Source organism: Sinohyriopsis cumingii, unplaced genomic scaffold (assembly GCF_028554795.1).
Source record: "Sinohyriopsis cumingii isolate HCF-2022 unplaced genomic scaffold, ASM2855479v2 utg002482l, whole genome shotgun sequence".
Taxonomy (NCBI): Eukaryota; Metazoa; Mollusca; class Bivalvia; order Unionida; family Unionidae; genus Sinohyriopsis; species Sinohyriopsis cumingii.
The window spans coordinates 123,650-143,704 of record NW_028316226.1 but is presented as its reverse complement, the minus strand read 5'-3'; the positions used below and the strand labels follow the sequence as shown (position 1 = coordinate 143,704).

Sequence of the window (20,055 nt, the reverse complement as noted above, 5' to 3'; positions counted from 1 at the left end):
AGTCTTGGAAAAGTATGTTTAGGTAGATTTCTGAACACAAGGGAATTCGACTGCTGTATTCCGAATTCAATACCAAGGTATTGTTATATTTATCTGAAAAGTCACAAACCGGTCTAGAACTGGACTATGCCAAGCGAAGTTCGGACAAGTGGCACATTGTTTCAGATTGTTCAAGACAGACTGAGCGTGTTGCCGAGCGGATTTATTTTGATCGAAACACTTTGGCGCAGAAACACTATCCATCTTTTAAAGATACAAATGATTTCCTGGAAAAAACTGACCAAACTTACAGCCTCTTAAAACTGTATACTTGGAGAAATAAAGGTGTGCAACGGCCATAAATTACCATTTTTTACGTTAGGTGTATTGAGGATAGTTTCCTCGTTTGGACCCATGTGGAGGAAAAATAGTTTCCTGACTGGATATAACAACCAACATTCATCAATTAAAATTAAAACGAAAAAGAAAGGGAATAAGGAGTAGATTTCCTAAATTTGACATTATACAACAGAATAAACTTGCAAACGGGAATAATCGGGACATTAGGATATATTTAAAGGAGATTCATCAATTGTTACGTTAAATACCTTTCCTGTAAGGCATGGGTTCAGGAGCATTGTTAATTCCAAACACATATTTCCCACACGATTTTGCAACATCAACAAGATTTAATGACGCTTGTTCGATGTATTTCGAGAAATAAGTTGAAAAATCAAGCAAGTGGTTAAACAGAGACCTGAAGTTTTAAGAAGAATAAATATTCTCAACAAAACAAAACTAACAATTTCGTTTTTTGTTAGTTACATTTGACGTTCTTAGTTTTTCTCCTTTATATTCCATACAACTTTACAAAACAAAAAATAACAATTACGATCTATGTTGGTTTCAGTCCACGTTCTTTTTTTCTTTTACATTCCTTAAAAGCTTGCAAAACAAATGTAACAAGTACGTTCTTTGTTGGTTAAAGTCGATCTTTTTTTCTTTCTTACATTCTTTACAAGCTTACAAATTAAAACTAACAATTATGTTCTTTTTTGGTTTCAATCGACGTTCCGCATCTGCAAGATGACTTATTGTTGTTACAGCTCTGTGAAGATAACAATTCCAAAATGTTGCACCGTGTAACTGTAAATATAACTTTATCAAGCATATTTATTCTTAATAGGGTTGTCAACTTTTGAAAGCTGAGGCTGATTGAAGTCCTGAAGATTGATCTCTGAAAGGTAAAGAAATGCAAGACAGGTTGATCATCTAGCCATCTACAACTACAAATATAACTTCCCAACATATGTCACATACACAACGAGAAAACACCGATATTATTTTCACCGAAAGCATAACTTAGGAAGAAAATTATAATATATTCAATTGAATTCGAATCGCAATTATGCGACTATTTATTTCAATTGAAACCTTTAAAGGGAGAGAAATCACTGGCCGCACATGGTGTCTGAAGCCATACACTGCATTATACTCCTCAGCAAGAGCAGAAGACCTCTTCCAGGACATGGTGATTATCACAATTTTTGCACGATCAGTTGCGTTCAAAACATTTAAAAGAACGGAAACCCTCTTCAAGCACATGGTACTTATTGGAAATGTAACACGTGCAGTTACATACGAAGCCAGTGAATGAACAGGAGCAGTGGTGATGCATAGTTATAGCAGAAACAGTTGCATTTGAAAATCCGAGAAACAGAATAAACTCTCTAGCCGAAGATGTTACCTACTTATGATATTGATCAAGTGGTAGTCGGTATTTATCACCTTCAGACACACACAATAAGAGAACGGGAGTAAAATGAAATTTGTTGATTTTGAAATAAGGACAGACCAAGTTTCATGAACATGTCTTACAATTTTAGAGCGAACTAACTGAAGACATTTTATTCTTAATTCTTACTGATTATATGGACAGACATACATTCGCAGAGTAAATGTGAATTTTTTTGAACATCAAAGTTTTCCTAATTTGACTTACTTGTTCATCTTTGAACTGCAACGATAAAACACTTAATTGACCATATGCCTTTTGTATGGTTTCGCTTTCTAATGAACCGAACACTTGATTGAAAATTCAGGCGTGAATATGCTTTGGCGCATCATCTTAAACTAGTATCATATACTTACTTTAAAACATAATCTGGACACTAGAATAGTTTTAAAGGAGGTTCATCAATTGTTACGTAAAATACTTTTCCAATAAGTCGTACGTTCAGGAGCATTGTCAAATTCCCAATACATATCTCCCACACAATTTGTAACAATCAACAACATTTAATGATGTTTGCTTGTTGCTTTTCGTGAAATAGGTTAGAAAATCAAGAAAGTGGGTAAACTGAGACTTGATGTTTTAAGAAGAATAAAGATTCTCAACAAGAAAAATCACAACCTACCAATTACGTTCTTTGCTGATCCCCGGTCGAGTCATACCAAAGACTTACAAAATGCTACTAACAGCTGCCTCGCTTCACGCTCAGCATTAAGAGGTTAGTGTTAGGACTGGTCCGCCTGGTGTCAGGATAATATGACTGGGTGGGACATCATGCTACATGTCTGCGGCATGATGCCCCAGTGCTAGACATAACTATAATTTGTCGCACTGCGGACATCGTAGCGATATGACTGATAAATTATTAAAGCTACGTTAAAAATCCAAATCACACACACACACACACACACGCACACGCACACATGTTCTTTGCTGGTTTTAATCGACGTTCTTATTTTTTCTTCTTTGCATTCCTTACAACCTTACACAACAAAAGATAACAATTACGTTATTTGTTAGTTTCAATCGATGTTCAGCATATGAATCAAAGTTTGCAAGAGAATATTTGTGTGAATATTTGTGTGATTTGCAACAACAATTTCCTGATGCGTTTCAAAGTTACACTTTGAATAGAGCTTACAAAGGAAATGAAAATATAAGGAGCATTTTGGGCGAGATCCAGTCTTCCGAGTATCGACAAGTCTGGTTTTTAAAAGTGTAAATCGAATGGTAGTAAGTGGTGAATGTTTCTAATTAATTCAGACCTAGCAATTAACGTTAAAACAAGTGAAAATTGTAAAGTTAAAAATATAGTTCATATGATGCGAAAACTGTTTTATGTTATGTATTGTTTAAACTGTATAAAGAGAATGCAGAGGAAACCAAAAGGCATTTAATTTATTTACTTTTAATGAACATTCTTCGGGACCTTTATGGTACATAGATTCATTCGCATCTATCTGTCTGTCTCTATGTATAACTGTATGTCTGTTTCAATCTCAATCCACTGTAAACCTGTCTGCCTGTTTGTCTGCCTATATGTCTATTTTATTGCCTGTTCAAGTATTTTGTTTCTCTTGATGGGTATCTTCCTTCGTTGGAATGATGAAATAAATATCTATATATCAATCTATCGATTGACCGATAGCTTTATCTGTCTATATATCTTGATGGGCATGCTCCTTTTTGAGAATGAGTACATTTCATACACAACTAGTAAAGTTTCAAAATCTTAGTCTTTCGTCGTCATTAAACTATTCAATTTGCTTCAGAACAAGAAGACAGAATAACTTCAAATTACTTTTGTTTTTACATTCATCGCCAGGCTTTCTTCTCCAGTTACTTGTCGATATTATGTCCAAATAATGAAGATAATGACCCAAATATAAGTCCTTATTCCAAGGCCAAAAAAAACTGTCGCAAATGACCAAAGGAAAAACTGATTTTAATGAATTTTAATCATTATTGCATAGGATAAGAAGGAACTTAGTGTCACTATAAAGTGTTTTTTTTTCTCTTAGTTTTCTCTGACGATGGTGTTTTCTGACATATGTAATTGTGGTTAAGATTAGTCTTTCTTGTATACATAAACTGGTTCTCTAAATTCAAGAACGAAACTATGCAATCAAAACTGGCAGAAGTTAAATAATTATTAGCATACATTTTGATAAGGATGTCTAAAACAAACTTTTTCTGTATGGGTGTGGAGGTTAACTTTGTTCAGAGGAAGATAAGAGTGCAATGAAAAACTATGCTAATCCACTGGTCCATACAGTAGTTATATTTGTTCAAGAATTTCCGTACATCCTCTGAAGCTGAAGTCGTAAATGGGGTTCTGGGAAGTTAACTTCCAATTAATTGTACTTGACTAACTATATGAAAACCTATTTCAAGTTTTGGAGAAATGACAATTCACCAGCGTTTCCGAAATCAATCCGTCAAAAGTATTGCATTTACACGAATAATTGAAAATGAAATATTTCACTCATGGCTGTCCCGAGAGATTGCTTCAACCATTTACCAGGATACTACAAAATGAGTATTAACTTTCATTTCCAAAATGGTGGGCTCGTCCGGGATTTGAACCCGGGACCTCTCGCACCCAAAGCGAGAATCATACCCCTAGACCAACGAGCCTCACACGGGAAATAATCGTGCCATTATCCGCCTTTATATTTGTCCTGCATACGAGCCGTACCTTATCTACAGCTTGATATCAGTGCGCTGCTGTTACTCAGATCCTTGCACATGAAAAGATTATATCATAGATGAAACGTACATATTTCATTTCCTTGTGTACATTTCATGCACAAATAGTATTGTTTCGAAATATCAGTCTTTTGATATCATTTACTATTCAGTTTGCTTCAAAGCTAATCTCCCAAATCTATGAGACATACACATATAAGTCCTTCTTCCAAGGAGAAAAAACTGTCGCAAATGACCCATGATCAAACTAAATTTAATGAATTTTAATAATCTTTGCATCATTTAAGACCAGATGATAGGAAGGAACTTAATGTTCCTATAAAGTGTTTTCTTTTTCTCTCTTAGTTTTCTCTGAAGATTGTGTTTTGTAATATATGTAATTTATGGATGACATTATTCATTGTTGTATACACAGACTGGTTCTCTAAATTCAAGACCGAAACTATGCAATCAAGCTGATTGTTGTTGTGGGTAATAAATGAAAAGTAATTAGTTGACTTTGTTTAGACTAACATGCTTTAAGATAAAGTCGATTTCCGATGACGAAGACATATTTAGAATTAAAATGATATTTTATTTGCATGCTTCTAAATGAAATCCAACTCATCTGAATTTTACTGTTGATAATAATCAAGAGTTTCAGATCTACATAATATTAATTGCTGCCGATAGACCCTTGGACAATTCGTTGATCAAACAGCATTCTCCATTCGCCGGCGTCCCCGTTTGAAACTTGGATTATGCGTAAAGATGAATGCATGCTGATGTATGTCGATGGAAGCCAAATTTGCCATTCTAGTCGACGGTCATACCATTAATTTGACAGTTGATTTTCACAACAACAAAAAAGATAATTCCAGTAGGTGGATTAGGCAAGGTTCGTTTTAGGTTCTCTCTAAGCAGCACATTCATCTTTCGTTAAAGATATGATAGGAAATCTGTACAAATATTATGAATTCGTCCATCAATATTTTGCTTAAAAACCAATTCCGGATAGACTTTGTTCTATTTACAACCTCCTTGAAAACGAATACCGTTTTCTACTAAAATGCATCTTGTGGATAGATGTGAGATGAAATTCAAGCAGACAAGACCTTTGAAGAGACTAGCAAGTGAGAAATCATGTGGCTGTCTCCAATTTAGAAAGTGCTTCAATCCAAGTAATCTACGCCGTTTCAGAATCAAATAAAGAGATGTGTTGTGTCGGTTTACTCTAACAGCATGCATTGTAACCCCATAGGCAGTCAATCAATAAATCAACGCCTACTGAATTAGATGACACAGACATATAAATGACATTAGGCAGTTAAGGTAAAGACACGGTGGGGAGATAGGCCCTTACGAAGCAAGGGAATAATGTGCATCGGTGGTTCAGTGGTAGAATGCTCGCCTGCCACGCGGGCGGCCCGGGTTCGATTCCCGGCCGATGCAAATTTTTTTTTATATAATTTTGGAATGTTTGCATAATCCAATATTTGTGATAACTCTTTTTGCCCTAGTCTAATTTTCGCTCACTTTTGTGTTTTATGCCAACTCCACAACTGAAATCGGAACAGTCCTTGAATCAGAAGCTTGGATGTCTCACACTGAGTGTCCCTCGCTTCCCGGAAAAAAACATGGATGTTGGTGCAAAACAGCTTTCCATTACAATGGGACAGATCCTTATCTTGTCTATAAGGAGTTTCTAATTGGAACTGTAGGAAGAGCGTAATAACCTTCATTTTTCAGTTAGAGGTTAATCTTTAAATCCGGATGACGATGCCTATCGCCCTTAATTATTTTAACACAAGAACATTTCAGTGTACTGAACGTGTTATTATCATTTACTTTATGACACTAGAATACTCTTTTAGAGATGTCTTCAATTTATTTCAACATTTATGTCTGTCTGTAAACCTCGTTTCACGTTTGACCTTCTCCAGCCAACTTTGACTCGAATTTCATTGAACTGATTTCAAATCCAGACTCAAAGGAACGATACTAACTTCCCATTCACAATGTTTTTGTGTTATTTACAGAATACTGTATCAAACGATCATTGACCTCTGTCTCTCCCTCTGTCTCTCTCGCTCCCTCTCTCGCTCAATCTCCCTCTCTCTCCCTCGCACTCTCTCTCTCTCTGTCTGTCTGTCTGTCTGTCTGTCTCTCTCTCTCTCTCTCTCTCTCTCTCTCTCGTTCGAAATCACACAAGAGTTCAAAGTTTATGCCTGCACAATGTCATATGTAGGAAAGTCATCATTGGAGATGTAAATGTTTAGATGATCAACCTGTCATGGGTTTCATTACATTTCAGAGGACAACAAATAGAACTATAATCAGCCTGCAATTTCAAAACTCTACAACGTCATTAAGAATAAATGTACGACATACTGTTATATCTACAATTACACCGTTTGAAAGATAAACTATATCCTCATGCGCAAACATGCACGCACGCAAACATACATATATGTGTAAACAACATACAATCATTTTTTTTTTAAAAGGCAAACTGTTATCTATACTGTATTTCTACTGTGTGATTGAAGTTTCTCCTTAATTGCGGGTAGGAGATTGGGCCTATCTGAATAATGTCTTTTTTATCAATAACATATTGAAGGCTTATTGTGTATATGGTTGTAGATTATAAAGTAAGATTATTAATTTTGTATGAAAACATCTTTATTTGGATTTGAGATCAGATCATTAGTTTTTCCTCAGGAAATCCTGGTGTACCAGATATTTGGCATGTTCTTTACTAAACCTTTAGTATTATCCATGATCTTGCTGCCAGCGTTGAATATTATAGTAAACGAAACAAATATATTTGCAGTAGATGCATTAGGCAAAGTTGATTGCAGGTTTTATCTAAGCAATACACCAAACTTTAGGATAGGAAAACTGTACCAATAGTGCGAATTGCGTCCATTAATGTCTTGCTTACAAACTAATTCAGGACGGATTTTATTTGATTCACAACCTCCTTAGAAATGAACACCATTTCTCTACTTGCATGTGTCTTGTAGAAAGATCTAAGAGCCATATATATATATCTATATATATATATATATATATATATATATATATATATATATATATATATATATATATATATATATATATATATATATATATATATATATATATATATATATATATATATATATATATATAGATATATATATATAAATATATATATAAATATATATATATATATATATATATATATATATATATATATATATATATATATATATATATATATATATATATATATATATATATATATATATATATATATATATATATATAGACGCTGGGGGCCTTCATTTGATTCCAAGTCTATGAAAGGATACTTTTACATTCAGAATGTGTGCATGGTCCTAAATTGTACTAGCGTTTTTTGCTGTAACCTAATTGTCGCTCACTTATGTTTTGTATGCCAACGCCACAACTTAAAGTCTTCCATCAGTATTCATAGAACTGTATGCCTGAGAATGTGCAGAAATGCATTTCTGCCTATCGAAACAAAAGCACACCTGATGTTTCTATCCAGAACTCAAACCTCAGTAAATCATAAAATAGGGAGTTGCAAAATTAATGCTAAAACAATTCTCTGGCAATCAAGAAGTCTAGTAAAAGTAATGCCACCAATGTCTTTCATCAGTACATTTTGGAATTAGAGCTACAATGAAATGATTTTGCAATATTATCAGCCTATTACAAACCCAGTTTGAAGTGAGACAGAAATGGGACTCGGATTGAATCTTGAAAAGGTAAATAAAAGTCAAACGGAAACTTGCAGAAAACATGGAAGTCAGACGATATTTTTCAATAGTAAATGGAAATCAGACGAAGTCTTGGAAAAGTATGTTTAGGTAGATTTCTGAACACAAGGGAATTCGACTGCTGTATTCCGAATTCAATACCAAGGTATTGTTATATTTATCCGAAAAGTCTCAAACCGGTCTAGAACTGGACTATGCCAAGCGAAGTTCGGACAAGTGGCACATTGTTTCAGATTGTTCAAGACAAACTGAGCGTGTTGCCGAGCGGATTTATTTTAATCGAAACACTATGACGCAGAAACACTATCCATCTTTTAAAGATACAAATGATTTCCTGGAAAAAACTGACCAAACTTACAGCCTCTTAAAACTGTATACTTGGAGAAAGAAAAGTGTGCAACGGCCATAAATTACCATTTTTGTACGTTAGGTGTATTGAGGATAGTTTCCTCGTTTGGACCCATGTGGAGGAAAAATAGTTTCCTGACTGGATATAACAACCATCATTCATCAATTAAAATTAAAACGAAAAAGAAAGGGAATAAGGAGTAGATTTCCTAAATTTGACATTATACAACAGAATAAACTTGCAAACGGGAATAATCGGGCCATTAGGATATATTTAAAGGAGATTCATCAATTGTTACGTTAAATACCTTTCCTGTAAGGCATGGGTTCAGGAGCATTGTTAATTCCAAACACATATTTCCCACACGATTTTGCAACATCAACAAGATTTAATGACGCTTGTTCGATGTATTTCGAGAAATAAGTTGAAAAATCAAGCAAGTGGTTAAACAGAGACCTGAAGTTTTAAGAAGAATAAATATTCTCAACAAAACAAAACTAACAATTTCGTTTTTTGTTAGTTACATTCGACTTTCTTAGTTTTTCTCCTTTATATTCCATACAACTTTACAAAAGAAAAAACAACAATTACGATCTATGTTGGTTTCAGTCCACGTTCTTTTTTCCTTTTACATTCCTTAAAAGCTTGCAAAACAAATGTAACAAGTACGTTCTTTGTTGGTTAAAGTCGATCTTTTTTTCTTTCTTACATTCTTTACAAGCTTACAAATTAAAACTAACAATTATGTTCTTTTTTGGTTTCAATCGACGTTCCGCATCTGCAAGATGACTTATTGTTGTTACAGCTCTGTGAAGATAACAATTCCAAAATGTTGCACCGTATAACTGTAAATATAACTTTATCAAGCATATTTATTCTTAATAGGGTTGTCAACTTTTGAAAGCTGAGGCTGATTGAAGTCCTGAAGATTGATCTCTGAAAGGTAAAGAAATGCAAGACAGGTTGATCATCTAGCCATCTACAACTACAAATATAACTTCCCAACATATGTCACATACACAACGAGAAAACACCGATATTATTTTCACCGAAAGCATAACTTAGGAAGAAAATTATAATATATTCAATTGAATTCGAATCGCAATTATGCGACTATTTATTTCAATTGAAACCTTTAAAGGGAGAGAAATCACTGGCCGCACATGGTGTCTGAAGCCATACACTGCATTATACTCCTCAGCAAGAGCAGAAGACCTCTTCCAGGACATGGTGATTATCACAATTTTTGCACGATCAGTTGCGTTCAAAACATTTAAAAGAACGGAAACCCTCTTCAAGCACATGGTACTTATTGGAAATGTAACACGTGCAGTTACATACGAAGCCAGTGAATGAACAGGAGCCGTGGTGATGCATAGTTATAGCAGAAACAGCTGCATTTGAAAATCCGAGAAACAGAATAAACTCTCTAGCCGAAGATGTTACCTACTTATGATATTGATCAAGTGGTAGTCGGTATTTATCACCTTCAGACACACACAATAAGAGAACGGGAGTAAAATGAAATTTGTTGATTTTGAAATAAGGACAGACCAAGTTTCATGAACATGTCTTACAATTTTAGAGCGAACTAACTGAAGACATTTTATTCTTAATTCTTACTGATTATATGGACAGACATACATTCGCAGAGTAAATGTGAATTTTTTTGAACATCAAAGTTTTCCTAATTTGACTTACTTGTTCATCTTTGAACTGCAACGATAAAACACTTAATTGACCATATGCCTTTTGTATGGTTTCGCTTTCTAACGAACCGAACACTTGATTGAAAATTCAGGGGTGAATATGCTTTGGCGCATCATCTTAAACTAGTATCATATACTTACTTTAAAACATAATCTGGACACTAGAATAGTTTTAAAGGAGGTTCATCAATTGTTACGTAAAATACTTTTCCAATAAGTCGTACGTTCAGGAGCATTGTCAAATTCCCAATACATATCTCCCACACGATTTGTAACAATCAACAACATTTAATGATGTTTGCTTGTTGCTTTTCGTGAAATAGGTTAGAAAATCAAGAAAGTGGGTAAACTGAGACTTGATGTTTTAAGAAGAATAAAGATTCTCAACAAGAAAAATCACAACCTACCAATTACGTTCTTTGCTGATCCCCGGTCGAGTCATACCAAAGACTTACAAAATGCTACTAACAGCTGCCTCGCTTCACGCTCAGCATTAAGAGGTTAGTGTTAGGACTGGTCCGCCTGGTGTCAGGATAATATGACTGGGTGGGACATCATGCTACATGTCTGCGGCATGATGCCCCAGTGCTAGACATAACTATAATCTGTCGCACTGCGGACATCGTAGCGATATGACTGATAAATTATTAAAGCTACGTTAAAAATCCAAATCACACACACACACACACACACGCACACGCACACATGTTCTTTGCTGGTTTTAATCGACGTTCTTATTTTTTCTTCTTTGCATTCCTTACAACCTTACACAACAAAAGATAACAATTACGTTATTTGTTAGTTTCAATCGATGTTCAGCATATGAATCAAAGTTTGCAAGAGAATATTTGTGTGAATATTTGTGTGATTTGCAACAACAATTTCCTGATGCGTTTCAAAGTTACACTTTGAATAGAGCTTACAAAGGAAATGAAAATATAAGGAGCATTTTGGGCGAGATCCAGTCTTCCGAGTATCGACAAGTCTGGTTTTTAAAAGTGTAAATCGAATGGTAGTAAGTGGTGAATGTTTCTAATTAATTCAGACCTAGCAATTAACGTTAAAACAAGTGAAAATTGTAAAGTTAAAAATATAGTTCATATGATGCGAAAACTGTTTTATGTTATGTATTGTTTAAACTGTATAAAGAGAATGCAGAGGAAACCAAAAGGCATTTAATTTATTTACTTTTAATGAACATTCTTCGGGACCTTTATGGTACATAGATTCATTCGCATCTATCTGTCTGTCTCTATGTATAACTGTATGTCTGTTTCAATCTCAATCCACTGTAAACCTGTCTGCCTGTTTGTCTGCCTATATGTCTATTGTATTGCCTGTTCAAGTATTTTGATTCTCTTGATGGGTATCTTCCTTCGTTGGAATGATGAAATAAATATCTATATATCAATCTATCGGTTGACCGATAGCTTTATCTGTCTATATATCTTGATGGGCATGCTCCTTTTTGAGAATGAGTACATTTCATACACAACTAGTAAAGTTTCAAAATCTTAGTCTTTCGTCATCATTAAACTATTCAATTTGCTTCAGAACAAGAAGACAAAATAACTTCAAATTACTTTTGTTTTTACATTCATCGCCAGGCTTTCTTCTCCAGTTACTTGTCGATATTATGTCCAAATAATGAAGATAATGACCCAAATATAAGTCCTTATTCCAAGGCCAAAAAAAACTGTCGCAAATGACCAAAGGAAAAACTGATCTTAATGAATTTTAATCATTATTGCATAAGAAAAGAAGGAACTTAGTGTCACTATAAAGTGTTTTTTTTCTCTTAGTTTTCTTTGACGATGGTGTTTTCTGACATATGTAATTGTGGTTAAGATTAGTCTTTCTTGTATACATAAACTGGTTCCCTAAATTCAAGAATGAAACTATGCAATCAAAACTGGCAGAAGTTAAATAATTATTAGCATACATTTTGATAAGGATGTCTAAAACAAACTTTTTCTGTATGGGTGTGGAGGTTAACTTTGTTCAGAGGAAGATAAGAGTGCAATGAAAAACTATGCTAATCCACTGGTCCATACAGTAGTTATATTTGTTCAAGAATTTCCGTACATCCTCTGAAGCTGAAGTCGTAAATGGGGTTCTGGGAAGTTAACTTCCAATTAATTGTACTTGACTAACTATATGAAAACCTATTTCAAGTTTTGGAGAAATGACAATTCACCAGCGTTTCCGAAATCAATCCGTCAAAAGTATTGCATTTACACGAATAATTGAAAATGAAATATTTCACTCATGGCTGTCCCGAGAGATTGCTTCAACCATTTACCAGGATACTACAAAATGAGTATTAACTTTCATTTCCAAAATGGTGGGCTCGTCCGGGATTTGAACCCGGGACCTCTCGCACCCAAAGCGAGAATCATACCCCTAGACCAACGAGCCTCACATGGGAAATAATCGTGCCATTATCCGCCTTTATATTTGTCCTGCATACGAGCCGTACCTTATCTACAGCTTGATATCAGTGCGCTGCTGTTACTCAGATCCTTGCACATGAAAAGATTATATCATAGATGAAACGTACATATTTCATTTCCTTGTGTACATTTCATGCACAAATAGTATTGTTTCGAAATATCAGTCTTTTGATATCATTTACTATTCAGTTTGCTTCAAAGCTAATCTCCCAAATCTATGAGACATACACATATAAGTCCTTCTTCCAAGGAGAAAAAACTGTCGCAAATGACCCATGATCAAACTAAATTTAATGAATTTTAATAATCTTTGCATCATTTAAGACCAGATGATAGGAAGGAACTTAATGTTCCTATAAAGTGTTTTCTTTTTCTCTCTTAGTTTTCTCTGAAGATTGTGTTTTGTAATATATGTAATTTATGGATGACATTATTCATTGTTGTATACACAGACTGGTTCTCTAAATTCAAGACCGAAACTATGCAATCAAGCTGATTGTTGTTGTGGGTAATAAATGAAAAGTAATTAGTTGACTTTGTTTAGACTAACATGCTTTAAGATAAAGTCGATTTCCGATGACGAAGACATATTTAGAATTAAAATGATATTTTATTTGCATGCTTCTAAATGAAATCCAACTCATCTGAATTTTACTGTTGATAATAATCAAGAGTTTCAGATCTACATAATATTAATTGCTGCCGATAGACCATTGGACAATTCGTTGATCAAACAGCATTCTCCATTCGCCGGCGTCCCCGTTTGACACTTGGATTATGCATAAAGATGAATGAATGCTGATGTATGTCGATGGAAGCCAAATTTGCCATTCTAGTCGACGGTCATACCATTAATTTGACAGTTGATTTTCACAACAACAAAAAAGATAATTCCAGTAGGTGGATTAGGCAAGGTTCGTTTTAGGTTCTCTCTAAGCAGCACATTCATCTTTCGTTAAAGATATGATAGGAAATCTGTACAAATATTATGAATTCGTCCATCAATATTTTGCTTAAAAACCAATTCCGGATAGACTTTGTTCTATTTACAACCTCCTTGAAAACGAATACCGTTTTCTACTAAAATGCATCTTGTGGATAGATGTGAGATGAAATTCAAGCAGACAAGACCTTTGAAGAGACTAGCAAGTGAGAAATCATGTGGCTGTCTCCAATTTAGAAAGTGCTTCAATCCAAGTAATCTACGCCGTTTCAGAATCAAATAAAGAGATGTGTTGTGTCGGTTTATTCTAACAGCATGCATTGTAACCCCATAGGCAGTCAATCAATAAATCAACGCCTACTGAATTAGATGACACAGACATGTAAATGACATTAGGCAGTTAAGGTAAAGACACGGTGGGGAGATAGGCCCTTACGAAGCAAGGGAATAATGTGCATCGGTGGTTCAGTGGTAGAATGCTCGCCTGCCACGCGGGCGGCCCGGGTTCGATTCCCGGCCGATGCAAATTTTTTTTATATAATTTTAGAATGTTTGCATAATCCAATATTTGTAATAACTCTTTTTGCCCTAGTCTAATTTTCGCTCACTTTTGTGTTTTATGCCAACTCCACAACTGAAATCGGAACAGTCCTTGAATCAGAAGCTTGGATGTCTCACACTGAGTGTCCCTCGCTTCCCGGAAAAAAACATGGATGTTGGTGCAAAACAGCTTTCCATTACAATGGGACAGATCCTTATCTTGTCTATAAGGAGTTTCTAATTGGAACTGTAGGAAGAGCGTAATAACCTTCATTTTTCAGTTAGAGGTTAATCTTTAAATCCGGATGACGATGCCTATCGCCCTTAATTATTTTAACACAAGAACATTTCAGTGTACTGAACGTGTTATTATCATTTACTTTATGACACTAGAATACTCTTTTAGAGATGTCTTCAATTTATTTCAACATTTATGTCTGTCTGTAAACCTCGTTTCACGTTTGACCTTCTCCAGCCAACTTTGACTCGAATTTCATTGAACTGATTTCAAATCCAGACTGAAAGGAATGATACTAAGTTCCCATTCACAATGTTTTTGTGTTATTTACAGATTACTGTATCAAACGATCATTGACCTCTCTCTCTCCCTCTCTCTCTCGCTCCCTCTCTCTCTCTCTCTCCCTCTCTCTCCCTCGCACTCTCTCTCTCTCTCTCTCTCTCTCTCTCTCTCTCTCTCTTTCTCTCCCTCTCTCTCGTTCGAAATCACACAAGAGTTCAAAGTTTATGCCTGCACAATGTCATATGTAGGAAAGTCATCATTGGAGATGTAAATGTTTAGATGATCAACCTGTCATGGGTTTCATTACATTTCAGAGGACAACAAATAGAACTATAATCAGCCTGCAATTTCAAAACTCTACAACGTCATTAAGAATAAATGTACGACATACTGTTATATCTACAATTACACCGTTTGAAAGATAAACTATATCCTCATGCGCAAACATGCACGCACGCAAACATACATATATGTGTAAACAACATACAATCATTTTTTTTTAAAAAGGCAAACTGTTATCTATACTGTATTTCTACTGTGTGATTGAAGTTTCTCCTTAATTGCGGGTAGGAGATTGGGCCTATCTGAATAATGTCTTTTTAATCAATAACATATTGAAGGCCTATTGTGTATATGGTTGTAGATTATAAAGTAAGATTATTAATTTTGTATGAAAACATCTTTATTTGGATTTGAGATCAGATCATTAGTTTTTCCTCAGGAAATCCTGGTGTACCAGATATTTGGCATGTTCTTTACTAAACCTTTAGTATTATACATGATCTTGCTGCCAGCGTTGAATATTATAGTAAACGAAACAAATATATTTGCAGTAGATGCATTAGGCAAAGTTGATTGCAGGTTTTATCTAAGCAATACACCAAACTTTAGGATAGGAAAACTGTACCAATAGTGCGAATTGCGTCCATTAATGTCTTGCTTACAAACTAATTCAGGACGGATTTTATTTGATTCACAACCTCCTTAGAAATGAACACCATTTCTCTACTTGCATGTGTCTTGTATAAAGATCTAAGAGCCATATATATATATATATATATATATATATATATATATATATATATATATATATATATATATATATATATATATATATATACAGACGCTGGCGGCCTTCATTTAATTCCAAGTCGATGAAAGGATACTTTTACATTCAGAATGTGTGCATGGTCCTAAATTGTACTATCGTTTTTCGCTGTAAGCTAATTGTCGCTCACTTATGTTTTGTATGCCAACGCCACAACTTAAAGTCTTCCATCAGGAGATGGGGTTTCTCATACAGAATGTCCCTCGTTTGATGGATGCCCCGTGAATCCAAAAATCAAAAGCAATTATTTTGTCATTGAGGATGTATTAAACTGCATGCCATAGCATTCATAGAACTGTATGCCTGAGAATGTGCAGAAATGCATTTCTGCCTATCGAAACAAAAGCACACCTGATGTTTCTATCCAGAACTCAAACCTCAGTAAATCATAAAATAGGGAGTTGCAAAATTAATGCTAAAACAATTCTCTGGCAATCAAGAAGTCTAGTAAAAGTAATGCCACCAATGTCTTTCATCAGTACATTTTGGAATTAGAGCTACAATGAAATGATTTTGCAATATTATCAGCCTATTACAAACCCAGTTTGAAGTGAGACAGAAATGGGACTCGGATTGAATCTTGAAAAGGTAAATAAAAGTCAGACGGAAACTTGCAGAAAACATGGAAGTCAGACGATATTTTTCAATAGTAAATGGAAATCAGACGAAGTCTTGGAAAAGTATGTTTAGGTAGATTTCTGAACACAAGGGAATTCGACTGCTGTATTCCGAATTCAATACCAAGGTATTGTTATATTTATCTGAAAAGTCACAAACCGGTCTAGAACTGGACTATGCCAAGCGAAGTTCGGACAAGTGGCACATTGTTTCAGATTGTTCAAGACAGACTGAGCGTGTTGCCGAGCGGATTTATTTTGATCGAAACACTTTGGCGCAGAAACACTATCCATATTTTAAAGATACAAATGATTTCCTGGAAAAAACTGACCAAACTTACAGCCTCTTAAAACTGTATACTTGGAGAAATAAAGGTGTGCAACGGCCATAAATTACCATTTTTTACGTTAGGTGTATTGAGGATAGTTTCCTCGTTTGGACCCATGTGGAGGAAAAATAGTTTCCTGACTGGATATAACAACCAACATTCATCAATTAAAATTAAAACGAAAAAGAAAGGGAATAAGGAGTAGATTTCCTAAATTTGACATTATACAACAGAATAAACTTGCAAACGGGAATAATCGGGACATTAGGATATATTTAAAGGAGATTCATCAATTGTTACGTTAAATACCTTTCCTGTAAGGCATGGGTTCAGGAGCATTGTTAATTCCAAACACATATTTCCCACACGATTTTGCAACATCAACAAGATTTAATGACGCTTGTTCGATGTATTTCGAGAAATAAGTTGAAAAATCAAGCAAGTGGTTAAACAGAGACCTGAAGTTTTAAGAAGAATAAATATTCTCAACAAAACAAAACTAACAATTTCGTTTTTTGTTAGTTACATTTGACGTTCTTAGTTTTTCTCCTTTATATTCCATACAACTTTACAAAACAAAAAATAACAATTACGATCTATGTTGGTTTCAGTCCACGTTCTTTTTTTCTTTTACATTCCTTAAAAGCTTGCAAAACAAATGTAACAAGTACGTTCTTTGTTGGTTAAAGTCGATCTTTTTTTCTTTCTCACATTCTTTACAAGCTTACAAATTAAAACTAACAATTATGTTCTTTTTTGGTTTCAATCGACGTTCCGCATCTGCAAGATGACTTATTGTTGTTACAGCTCTGTGAAGATAACAATTCCAAAATGTTGCACCGTATAACTGTAAATATAACTTTATCAAGCATATTTATTCTTAATAGGGTTGTCAACTTTTGAAAGCTGAGGCTGATTGAAGTCCTGAAGATTGATCTCTGAAAGGTAAAGAAATGCAAGACAGGTTGATCATCTAGCCATCTACAACTACAAATATAACTTCCCAACATATGTCACATACACAACGAGAAAACACCGATATTATTTTCACCGAAAGCATAACTTAGGAAGAAAATTATAATATATTCAATTGAATTCGAATCGCAATTATGCGACTATTTATTTCAATTGAAACCTTTAAAGGGAGAGAAATCACTGGCCGCACATGGTGTCTGAAGCCATACACTGCATTATACTCCTCAGCAAGAGCAGAAGACCTCTTCCAGGACATGGTGATTATCACAATTTTTGCACGATCAGTTGCGTTCAAAACATTTAAAAGAACGGAAACCCTCTTCAAGCACATGGTACTTATTGGAAATGTAACACGTGCAGTTACATACGAAGCCAGTGAATGAACAGGAGCAGTGGTGATGCATAGTTATAGCAGAAACAGTTGCATTTGAAAATCCGAGAAACAGAATAAACTCTCTAGCCGAAGATGTTACCTACTTATGATATTGATCAAGTGGTAGTCGGTATTTATCACCTTCAGACACACACAATAAGAGAACGGGAGTAAAATGAAATTTGTTGATTTTGAAATAAGGACAGACCAAGTTTCATGAACATGTCTTACAATTTTAGAGCGAACTAACTGAAGACATTTTATTCTTAATTCTTACTGATTATATGGACAGACATACATTCGCAGAGTAAATGTGAATTTTTTTGAACATCAAAGTTTTCCTAATTTGACTTACTTGTTCATCTTTGAACTGCAACGATAAAACACTTAATTGACCATATGCCTTTTGTATGGTTTCGCTTTCTAACGAACCGAACACTTGATTGAAAATTCAGGGGTGAATATGCTTTGGCGCATCATCTTAAACTAGTATCATATACTTACTTTAAAACATAATCTGGACACTAGAATAGTTTTAAAGGAGGTTCATCAATTGTTACGTAAAATACTTTTCCAATAAGTCGTACGTTCAGGAGCATTGTCAAATTCCCAATACATATCTCCCACACGATTTGTAACAATCAACAACATTTAATGATGTTTGCTTGTTGCTTTTCGTGAAATAGGTTAGAAAATCAAGAAAGTGGGTAAACTGAGACTTGATGTTTTAAGAAGAATAAAGATTCTCAACAAGAAAAATGACAACCTACCAATTACGTTCTTTGCTGATCCCCGGTCGAGTCATACCAAAGACTTACAAAATGCTACTAACAGCTGCCTCGCTTCACGCTCAGCATTAAGAGGTTAGTGTTAGGACTGGTCCGCCTGGTGTCAGGATAATATGACTGGGTGGGACATCATGCTACATGTCTGCGGCATGATGCCCCAGTGCTAGACATAACTATAATCTGTCGCACTGCGGACATCGTAGCGATATGACTGATAAATTATTAAAGCTACGTTAAAAATCCAAATCACACACACACACACACACACGCACACGCACACATGTTCTTTGCTGGTTTTAATCGACGTTCTTATTTTTTCTTCTTTGCATTCCTTACAACCTTACACAACAAAAGATAACAATTACGTTATTTGTTAGTTTCAATCGATGTTCAGCATATGAATCAAAGTTTGCAAGAGAATATTTGTGTGAATATTTGTGTGATTTGCAACAACAATTTCCTGATGCGTTTCAAAGTTACACTTTGAATAGAGCTTACAAAGGAAATGAAAATATAAGGAGCATTTTGGGCGAGATCCAGTCTTCCGAGTATCGACAAGCCTGGTTTTTAAAAGTGTAAATCGAATGGTAGTAAGTGGTGAATGTTTCTCATTAATTCAGACCTAGCAATTAACGTTAAAACAAGTGAAAATTGTAAAGTTGAAAATATAATTCATATGATGCGAAAACTGTTTTATGTTATGTATTGTTTAAACTGTATAAAGAGAATGCAGAGGAAACCAAAAGGCATTTAATTTATTTACTTTTAATGAACATTCTTCGGGACCTTTATGGTACATAGATTCATTCGCATCTATCTGTCTGTCTCTATGTATAACTGTATGTCTGTTTCAATCTCAATCCACTGTAAACCTGTCTGCCTGTTTGTCTGCCTATATGTCTATTGTATTGCCTGTTCAAGTATTTTGATTCTCTTGATGGGTATCTTCCTTCGTTGGAATGATGAAATATATATCTATATATCAATCTATCGATTGACCGATAGCTTTATCTGTCTATATATCTTGATGGGCATGCTCCTTTTTGAGAATGAGTACATTTCATACACAACTAGTAAAGTTTCAAAATCTTACTCTTTCGTCAT

General features: G+C 34.7%; 4 non-coding genes across 4 annotated transcripts; 2 read left to right on the top strand and 2 right to left on the bottom strand.

The window, feature by feature from the left end:
- Positions 1-4,336: 4,336 nt before the first annotated feature.
- Positions 4,337-4,408, bottom strand: Trnap-ugg (transfer RNA proline (anticodon UGG)). The gene has a single exon. It is a non-coding gene; the product is annotated as a tRNA-Pro (tRNA).
- A 1,432-nt stretch (positions 4,409-5,840) lies between these two features.
- Trnag-gcc (transfer RNA glycine (anticodon GCC)) lies at positions 5,841-5,911 on the top strand. The gene has a single exon. It is a non-coding gene; the product is annotated as a tRNA-Gly (tRNA).
- Positions 5,912-12,651: 6,740 nt separating this feature from the next.
- On the bottom strand, positions 12,652-12,723 carry Trnap-ugg (transfer RNA proline (anticodon UGG)). The gene has a single exon. It is a non-coding gene; the product is annotated as a tRNA-Pro (tRNA).
- Positions 12,724-14,155: 1,432 nt separating this feature from the next.
- Positions 14,156-14,226, top strand: Trnag-gcc (transfer RNA glycine (anticodon GCC)). The gene has a single exon. It is a non-coding gene; the product is annotated as a tRNA-Gly (tRNA).
- The last annotated feature ends 5,829 nt before the right edge of the window (positions 14,227-20,055 follow it).